The 9,646-nt window shown below is 59.9% G+C and overlaps 2 long non-coding RNA genes across 2 annotated transcripts; one reads left to right on the plus strand and one right to left on the minus strand.

Annotated features, from left to right (window-relative positions):
- On the minus strand, positions 2,431-5,044 carry LOC110388495. Its single transcript, XR_002432895.1, has 2 exons — positions 4,399-5,044; positions 2,431-2,990 (listed from the first exon to the last, which is right to left on the minus strand). It is a non-coding gene; the product is annotated as an uncharacterized LOC110388495 (long non-coding RNA).
- Positions 5,500-8,918, plus strand: LOC110388494. Its single transcript, XR_002432894.1, has 3 exons — positions 5,500-5,951; positions 8,005-8,122; positions 8,678-8,918. It is a non-coding gene; the product is annotated as an uncharacterized LOC110388494 (long non-coding RNA).

Here is a 9,646-nt window from a genome sequence, read left to right on the forward strand (position 1 = left end):
GGGGGGGGAAAGGTGTTTGAAAAGCCTGTTCACTCAGCTGCATTTTAATTTCCTTTTCAATCTTGTCCCAATTAATTTCGCAGAATTAATCTCACAGAAGCAAAACTCGGCAGCGTCGAGGCTGCAGTTTTAGCGGTGCGGTCGCTCTGTCTGAACATGAAATAGGAGCTAATATAAAAATCCATCTGGTGTGTTTGAAACACATGCCGGCTGCTGCTTGGGTCCTGTCTGACATTTCCAGCAGCAGCAGCGGGGAGAAGTGATTTGGGGGTTAGTGGACATCAGTAGCTGGCAGGGATTCAGCAGCAGGGGCGGACGGTGTGGGTGGGGGGGGGCAGGGGGGGCTGCGGGCAGGCCGGGCAGGGACAGCTTTGTCCCCAAGGCAATTCCTTGGAGCCGTCTCTTTGCTGCTGCGTCCTTGCGGCCTCGATCCCTCTCCTGGGCACCTGGGTGAGCGCGTGGTGCAGGGCATGTGGCTGCGGGGGGACTTTCCTTGCCACGTGCCCAGAGTCCCCCTGCTCAGAGCCGTGCCCTGAGGACAGCGCGGTCCCATGGGTGCAGCACGTGGGGCTGGGGAGTGCTATGGGCGCAGCAGCATCCCTCAGGTGCTGTTTCCCTCCCTGGAGCTGGCACCCAAGGGATGCGTGCCCCCTCCTTCCTCCCCCACCCCCCCCCCCGCCCCGGTGCCACCAGGCTCTGGTTTATTGCTGCAGAGCCCATCCTGCAGCCCAGCACCCCGCCACGCAGGGACCCCAAAATGCTGCTGCTCGCCCAGATTGGGGGGGCTGGCAACCATAGGGAGGGGGAAGCCGTAATCCCAGCAAAACCCTGTGCCCCTTCCCCGCAGCCCCGGTCCCCCGTCCCTCGGCTGAGTGATTTGTACGTTACGATAATTATTCGAATGCAGCGAGACTTCCTATTTTAAGTGGGCTTAGTTGGATGTGACAAGCAGGGCCATAAAAGCGGATAAGTTAATTCTCTCAATTGCTTTCAATGAAGGCGGGGTGGGCNTTACCACTGTTATCACCCCCCCATGGCTGCTGACACCCATGGACCAAGGCTCTCACCCTCTCATAGCTTTTGTCTCTCACCTTTGGCTGCCGTCACCCACCCCCCACTGCTGTCACCCCCCGACCCCCGGGCACCGAGGCCGTACCAGCAGTGGGTCCCCATCCCTGGGGGGCCACCGAGAAGCCCCCAGCCCCCCGCCGTGCCCAGCAGTGGGGCACACATCACAGCCACTCCCGGCACCTGGTCCCCCCGTGGGGCTCCGAGGCGCGTTCCGACCATTTATTGTGCCCGGAAATTTATAATAAACGCTGTTAAAGACTTCGTCTTTGACAGAGGTAATAATAAATTCACTGTTAAAGACAGTAGTTTAATTCCTTATACCCTCCAATACCGCACAGAATAAACTATATTCATCACCGAGTAATTTTTTACCACATAAATCTTTAAAACTAACCGTTGTAGGCTGTTGAGGCTGAAATATTGTGAATTTATTAGATATGCCCATGTAGTATTGGATCCGGAGGTTTCCATTCGAATATATTACGGGGGAAATTTGTGTCTTTAAGTGTGACAACGCTGCCATTTTCCGGAGCCACCGTTGTAGGGCAGCCGTGGCTGCTCCGGAGTCGGGCACGCTGTTATCAAGCAGAGATTTAATGATGGGGGTGGGGGGGGGGATGGGTGTGAGTCGCTTTGATTTGGGATGGAGCAGCCATGGAGCAATGGGGAAAGGGAGGGCAAAGTGTTGGCACGTGGGTATAGAATAAGGCCCGGAGGCGACGTGGCTTTGCCAAAAAGGTGACGGCCATCCCCTCATCGCCGCGGCCCCGCCGTGTCTCAGCCTGTTGCCTTTGCTCACGCGGAGTGGTAGGAAGCTTTGTTCGTTAGAGGGAGACGGAGCTAATTATGAAACCGCCTCCCGGTTCACGAGGCGTGGGTAACGTTGGAAGCAATGGACGCGGTCACATTTCGAGCGGTGCCGTCGCCAAATGTCACGGACGGGCGGGATTCATCAGAGATGAGTTCATGGATGGATGGCGCTGAGCCGGGCACCGAGTGGAAGTTTCCCCTTTGCCATCCCTCTCCCCCAAGAAGCCAAGGCCGTGCCATCCCCAAAACCACAATCCCGACCCTTCCAGTGCTCTCCTATGGGATAGCAGCAAATCAAGAGTTAAATAAATAAGAACTAGAGGCTACGAACGGCCAACCAAGCGCCGTGCACCGAGATCCCCAGCTCTCTCCATCCCTCCTGCTTTTCTCCTCCGAGCTGCTCCAGCTGCAAACATCTCGGTTTTACGGCCCTTCGCTTTGCACCACCGAGGGGTGGAGGGGAGGGGAGGGTTGGGGGGGGGGGGCGGGAGTAGTGGAATGCCTAAGTAAGACTTTAATTCCAAATTCATTTACGCGCCAGCGATGAAGTTGTCACAAACCGTAATGCAGTATTTAATTAAAATAACAGAAGTGGATCTCGATATGTCCTGGGGTAGCTATCACCAAATTACAGCTCTCCGCGCCGTATTTACGAGCCGGTACAGCCGGGCGGATGCGGAGCGCTCGCACCCGGGACCCGGCAGCGTTTCTCCTTCCTCTCCCCATCCCTTTGCCCCACGCTGAGGTTTCCCCTTCGGCTGCACGGCCCCGGGGCGCCGCATCCAGGACGGCTCCCGGGTAGGGATCGTGGCCCAAGGGTGGCATCCCGGGAGCACGCATCCCAAATCCCAGCGCAGGGAGGGAGCGGGGGTTTGCACAGCGCCTGGTGACCCTTGTGGTGGAATTGGGGGGGGGGGGGTCACACTCGGCCGCATCCCCCCCCCCTCGCCCTCCTCCTGCTGTTCCCATCCCTCCGCTGGCGGCCGGGCTCCTCGCACGCGCGCACACACATGTGCACAATTACCGCCGGCCCTCTTCACAGGTCACGGGCAGAGGCGAGCGCGGACGGCTGCTCGCTTCCATCAGGCTTTCAAGGCGAAAATAATTGGCTGCAGAACAAATTTAGGAAATGGAGTGTGCGATAAAGCAAATAAAAAGAGCTCGGTCCTCAACCCCCCCCCTCTTCCCCAGCCCTCCCCCTCCTTCTCCCCTCCGTGCGGCACCGGGGAAGGGAGCGGGCCGGGCTGGCCGTGCCCTCCCGTGCAACTTGGCCGTTCAGAGTTTGCACCTCCAGCTAGGAAGTTTGTCCGTGAAAAATGGTCATTTTGTTTTCCCCCTGCTCAAAGCGACGTTATTAAAATGCTAATTTAAAAGAAAAAGGAGTTAAATATCTAGCGGTGGTGCAGTCTAATTGCAGCCATAATGAGCTCTCTAAATGTGAGTGCCCCTGACACACAGAGAGCATAAACAGCCAGCAAACACATCATTAGTGCTCGCGTTCATTTATTCTGGCGACCTGACGATGACCCCGCGAGGGTCGGGAGGAGCAGGTGGATCCGGCTGCGGCCCCGGGGGGCAGGAAGCGGCACTGCTGCCATGGCAACGGCGGGAGGGGGACTGGGATGGGGATGGGATGGAATGGGGATGGGGATGGGGATGGGGATGGGGAGGGGGGATGGGGATGGGGATGGGGATGGGGATGGGGATGGGGATGGGGATGGGGATGGGGATGGGGATGGGGAGGGGAGGGGGGAGGAGGGAGGGGTTGAGAGGGATGGAGATAGGGACATGGATGGGGATGGGAACAAGCACAGTGATGGGGACGTGGATGGGGATAGGGATGGGGATGGAGACTGGGATGGGGACAGGGACAAGGACAAAGATGAGGACGGTACAGGCATGAGGATGAGGACAGGGATGGGGACAAGGACCAGTGACGGGGATGGGGATGAAGGCAGGGATGGGGATGAAGGCAGGGATGGGTCTTGTGTCCTTCACAGTGGGGACAGGGACAGGGACGGGGACAGAGGTGCTGATAGGTGCACGTATAGGGACAGGGATGGGGAAGGGCCAGGGCCAGGAGCCCCCAGGGCGCAGCTGTACCCCCACATGGAGCTGCCTTGGCTGCCCCAGGCCTGCACCGTGCTGCTTTGGTCCCCCCCCCCCCAGCTCCCCGCAGCTGCTCGGAGCAGGATGGGGCCCTGCAGGCAGCGGTACCAGCTCCAACCACGGGCGGCCGAGGAAGGAGATGCGTAAAAGCGATTCTTCGGGAACGATTTCAGCTCCATTCCAGCCCGTTTGGTTCTGAACAGCCCCCCAGCAACGGCACAATAACTTTGCTCCGTTCCCCCCCCCCCCCCCCACGCTGCTTCCTTTTCTCCTCTCCCTGCGTCTGTCTGAGGGGGGCACGGGAACACCAACCCTGGGAAATATTTTAAAATAAAAAATCTCCCCGCCGACACCCCCGTCCCCAGCCCCGCTCCCCGCACCCCCCTCTCCCGTGCACTCTCGGTGAACCTGTGATATTGTAGCAATGGCCCTTGAAGTGCGGTGGGGAGGTGATTTAGGAGAATATTAAAGGCAATGTGGAGATTCGAAGGCGCCTCTCTCAGGGAGATCTGGAGAAATACGCAGCACAGATGGGCTGAGCAGATTAAACATTTCCGTCACATTGTTTTCAAATTGTGTTTGCGGTGCCTGAGGGTTGGTGCTGCGGTCAGAGCACGGCGGAGCCGCGCCGAGCTGCGAGCCGCCCGCTTGATGGAATAAATATTAATACGGCGTCTTCACATCACCACCCGATCCCATCAGCTCCCAGCCGCCTCCAGCCTCCCCCTGGGCTGGGGTATGGGGAGCCCAGTGGGGATGGACGTGGGGACTCCGATGGGTTGGATACGCAGACCCCAATGGGATGGACATGAGGACCCTGGTGGGGTGGGCACATGGGCGGTGGTGGTGTGGACATGGGGACCCCAATGGGATGGACACACAGACCTTGGTGGGATGGGTGCACAGACCCCAGTGGGATGGATATGCAGACCCCAGTGGGATGAATATGCAGACCCCAATGGGATAGATATGCAGACCCCAATGGGATGGACATGAGGACCCTGGTGGGGTGGGCACATGGGCAGTGGCAGTGTGGACATGGGGACCCCGATGGGATGGACNACCCCAATGGGATGGACATGAGGACCCTGGTGGGGTGGGCACATGGGCAGTGGCAGTGTGGACATGGGGACCCCGATGGGATGGACACACAGACCCTGGTGGGGTGGGCACATGGGCGGTGGTGGTGTGGACATGGGGACCCCAATGGGTTGGACACACAGACCCTGGTGGGATGGGTGCACAGACCCCAATGGGATGGATATGCAGACCCCAATGGGACGGACATGAGGACCCTGGTGGGGTGGGCACATGGGCGGTGGTGGTGTGGACATGGGGACCCCGATGGGATGGACACACAGACCCTGGTGGGATGGGTGCACAGACCCCAGTGGGATGGATATGCAGATCCCAATGGGACGGACATGAGGACCCTGGTGGGGTGGGCACATGGGCAGTGATGGTGTGGACATGGGGACCCTGATGGGATGGATATGGGAACACCAAGGGGGTGGGCATGTGGACCCCTGTGGAATGGTGGAACAGATGTAGGGACCCCGGTGGGGTGGACACACAGACCCCATTGGGTGGATATGCAGACCCTGGTGGGATGGGTACACAGACCCTGGTGGGATGGACATGGGGACACCAGTGGGACCAGGCACCACATCCATCCTCTGGTGATGCTGGAACCAGCCCAGCACATGGGACCAAGGGAAGGAGCAATGCCCCAGCTGTGTTACCTCCTCTCCTGCGACAGCTGAGAGCTGAGTCATTGGAAGCAGGTGGGAATCATTTGTGGTTTAAAGGAGCTGCTCTACAAAAAGACCAGTGTGTAAAGGGGAGCAGGGTTGGGTCATGATGAGCAGCACCTGAGCTGCTCCTCCATAGAGAAAGCTGATGGGGAGAGGTGCTCCCAGCTGCATCCCTCACTGCCACAGCTCCGAGGCCCCTGGGGACAGGTAGGTCCTGGCAGATGGGTAGAGCCTGGATTTCTAGAGCTTGCTGCAGCCCTGAGCTGCTTTTCGAGGTGGATAGATGTATAGCTGACCTGGTATAAAACTCTCGGGTGTCAGCCGACCCCTTGCGCGCCTGCCATACCTCATCGATGAATTAGATTCCTCCATTTTCCTAACAATAATGTATGACACACAAGCACTAATAATGGGGCCGGGCAATCATAAACCGATAAGTCCCTGACTGATTGGCTTTTCCTTCGGCATCCATCAAAGCGTCATTGATCTTCTGTGCGAAGCGAGGTGATGAATGGCGTTCCCGGAGCTCAGAGGGGTTGTTTACGAGGGCTGGCAAAGGAGAGCGGTGGCAAAGGAGGGCTTGGGAGCACCCATGGGGGGGGTACATCTCATCCCCATTGAGAGCCCACAGCGCCTCAGCAAGGAGCAGGAGAGGTGTGGGATGGGGCCCCAAGGAGCGTGGAGCACAAGGTCTATGGCACGAGGCAGTGATCGCCGTGCTGGGAGATGTCCCCAGCTGGCTTTGTTCGTGGCTTTGCTGCTCAATTTGGTTTGGTGGCAGTGGTTTGTGGCCGGGTTTTGGCTTGGTGTGGTTGTTTTTCTTTTTGTGGTGGTTGCCTTGTTTCTTTTTTTTTTTTTTTTTCTTCCCCTCCGTTCTCTTTTTCCCTTGCGGGTGGAGCTGAGCGGCATCAATCCTTTTACGGCCCCGTGCACCAAGCCGCCATAAAAGCCCCCAATTGCTGGCGATTATCGGAACGAGCGTCTGCTTTCGGGTTCGATTGGCGCTGGGGAATCTCGGGGAATTAAATGCAGAAAGTGCTCGGAGGGGTTTTCTTTCAGCCTGGGAGTAAATCGGGGAGTTCCAGCAGGACCGAGATGGAGAGGAGCCGAGCGCTGGGAGCGGAGCGGGGCCACGGTGGCTTCCGGGGGGGGGGGCAGGGATGGCTCCCAGTGCTGCTGGGTGCTGGGTGCCATGGCCCTGCTGGGTGCCCAGGGCTGCTGCTTCCAGCTCTCAGTGGGGCAGAGCACCCCGCTCCCCCTGCCCACAGCCCTGAGCTGCAAGCACAGAGCTCTCCGGAGCAATTATCTTCCAGATTAGTGAGTTTTCAGTCCCTTCTGTAAAGTCTCAGCTAAATTACTTCCAATCCCCCCCTCCCCCCTCCCCCAAACCCAGTCCACGCAGGTATTGAGCACAGAGGCCCCATTAGTGTGTAATTAGGTAGATGCCAGTAAAACCGCCCTCAAACTCCCTCTTTCTCACCCCCTCCCCCCAAAGCCCGAGCACAGCAGCCCGGTCTCAGGCATCAGCGCGTTAGCGAGATGTAAATGAGCACCTCCAGACGAGAGCAGAGTTCACCCTGCACTGGGCTCTGCCTTGCTGTGCCAGTGCACTCCTCGTTTTAATAGTTTAATAAAAATTAGCATAATTAACGAACATCTGTATGATCCAGAGTGGTGCAATTTGGCACTTGGAAACGAGGACTTAAACATTATTGCTGGGAGTTTAATGTTGTTTTAATTCTTTTTGGCACTGCGCAGTGAAATAAACGCTCGGCGCCGCGAGTTCTCGGCTGGCTCTCATTTGCATTTTCCTCCCTTTGATTATGAGCAATCGCGGACCAGCCGGCAATTCATCAAAGCAGAAATTATTTTAAAATACCTCATAGTGTTCGGGCTGTGGCAGAGCTGGGGGCGGGAGGAGGGTGCTGGGGGGGGTCCCCATTGCGCCTTGGGGTGCATCTCCTGCCTGGGGCTGCTGTGCCCGCAGAGGTGCCAGGATGCGGCGAACTGAGCCACATTCTTCTGCTTTTGCAGTGGGATTTTTCCTGCTTGCCTGGAGGAGATGGCAAAGCACGGGGAGGGGGGGGGCTGTGCCAGAGTAGGGGATGCAGCTTGGGGTGAGGAAGGGCAGCAGAGTGCCCTCCCGGTGGGACTTGGAGGGGAGAGAAATGGGTCTGTGTAAACCCGGCTGCCAGAGGAAGGGAGCAGAGCTGTGCCCGCTGCCATTAACCCTTCTGCTGTGCCTCCCCCCCCCCTCCAGGAGTACAACATGTATGGTTGGTGGGTCGGGGAGCTCAACAGCACCGTCGGGATCGTCCCCAAGGATTACCTGGCGGCTGCCTACGAGCTGGAGGAGCGGTGAGGACGGCGGTGCCCAGGTGAGAGGTGGCACCCCGGGGTGTACGTGCTGGGGAGGCAGCGCTGCTCCTCTCTCCCAGGACAGTCTGGCTCCATCTTCTGGTTTCTGCTTCACATGGAAGGAAGGTGGTGAGGCCGGGAAACAGCGGCATAGGTCAGGGAAAATGCCACTGTGCCCAGCGCAGCAGTGGATGGGGGTGGATCTGTAGGGCCGGGGATGACAGGGCTGCGGGGACGTGGTGACGCTCAGATGTTCACCCAAGAGATGGGGCTCTGTGCAGCTTCCCTGCCTGGATTTCAGAAAGCTGTGCCAAAACCAACCCAGCTGCCACCGTCAGACCCTGAGAGCTGTATGTGACAGCTGCAACCTGCGCTGACAGTGACTCTGGGCTATTCTCCCAAAGCCCATACGGAGGCGTTTGGCAGACGGGGAAACAGAGCCCCACAGCGGGGGGCTGGCAGCAGCCTGACCGCCTTCTGGGCACCGAGACCTACGCGTCCTCCCCGTGACCCACAACCCCACGCTGCGTCCCCTTCCCCACCCTCACTGTGCCTCTCTCCCTCCCCACATCCAGGTGCTCGCCTCTTCCCCTTGCCCACGCTGCGATGCCACAAAGACCCTCCCCAGCCCCGGGATCCTGTTCCAAGAAGAGCCCCGCGTGCCACCACCCGGACCCTGGTCAGCCCTCGGTGCTCGGGTACCACCGACCCCGTCCTCCCCCCACTTTCCGGGGCCGGCAGTCCGCAATAAACCCGCTCTCCCCCCCCGCCAACCACGTTGGGCCGCCCCGGCCCCGTCTCCTCTATCCCCTCCGAGCCGCACTGCGCCGCGCGGCCACCAGGTGGCGCTCGGGGCCCGCGCACGGCCCGGCCCGGGGAGCGGCCCCGCTGTGGGGGGGGCGGGGGGGCAGAGAGGCTGCGGGGTTGCGGGGGAACTTTGGTGCAGGGCTCGCTCGTAGTGGGGGAGGCTCCTCGGGCTGTTGGGATGGGTTTGGGATGCCCAGAGCTCAGCTGGGCACGCCGGGGCCTTCGGGATGTGCTGGGGCTGCTGGGGGTGTGCGGGGGGAGGAGATGTGCCTTCACCCCCCCGGCCCAGTAGCAGCTGCCCTTTGCTTTCCCCCAGATCCGGAGCTGCAGGGCCCTTCTGTGCACTGCAGCCACGGGGCCGGGTCCTGCCGTGCTCCATCAGCTGCCCCCCCCCCGCCCCGGGGACGCGGAGCCGTGGGTGCGTGGGCTGCTCCCGGCCCGGCGTGCAGTGAGGGGGAGGGGGGGGAGGGGGCACACGCCATGGTTTGTTTGCCCAGATTTTAGACAGTTTTTCCCGGGGGGAGCGACGGCGTGGATGCGCTGTCTGGAGAGCCTGGCCCGCGTCCAGGCAGGGAGCTTTGCTCCTGGCAGCGGCGGGGAGCAGAGAGAGACGTGCGGGGTTACCCTGAGCCGCTCCGTGTGCCCGACGCAGCCCCCATCCCGGTGCCGCTGCTCCCGGAGCCAACCCCAACCCGCAGGCAGCTGCGCTCCCCCCACGGCAGGGCCATGCGTGGCAC

This window comes from Numida meleagris, chromosome 26 (genome assembly GCF_002078875.1).
Source record: "Numida meleagris isolate 19003 breed g44 Domestic line chromosome 26, NumMel1.0, whole genome shotgun sequence".
Taxonomy (NCBI): Eukaryota; Metazoa; Chordata; class Aves; order Galliformes; family Numididae; genus Numida; species Numida meleagris.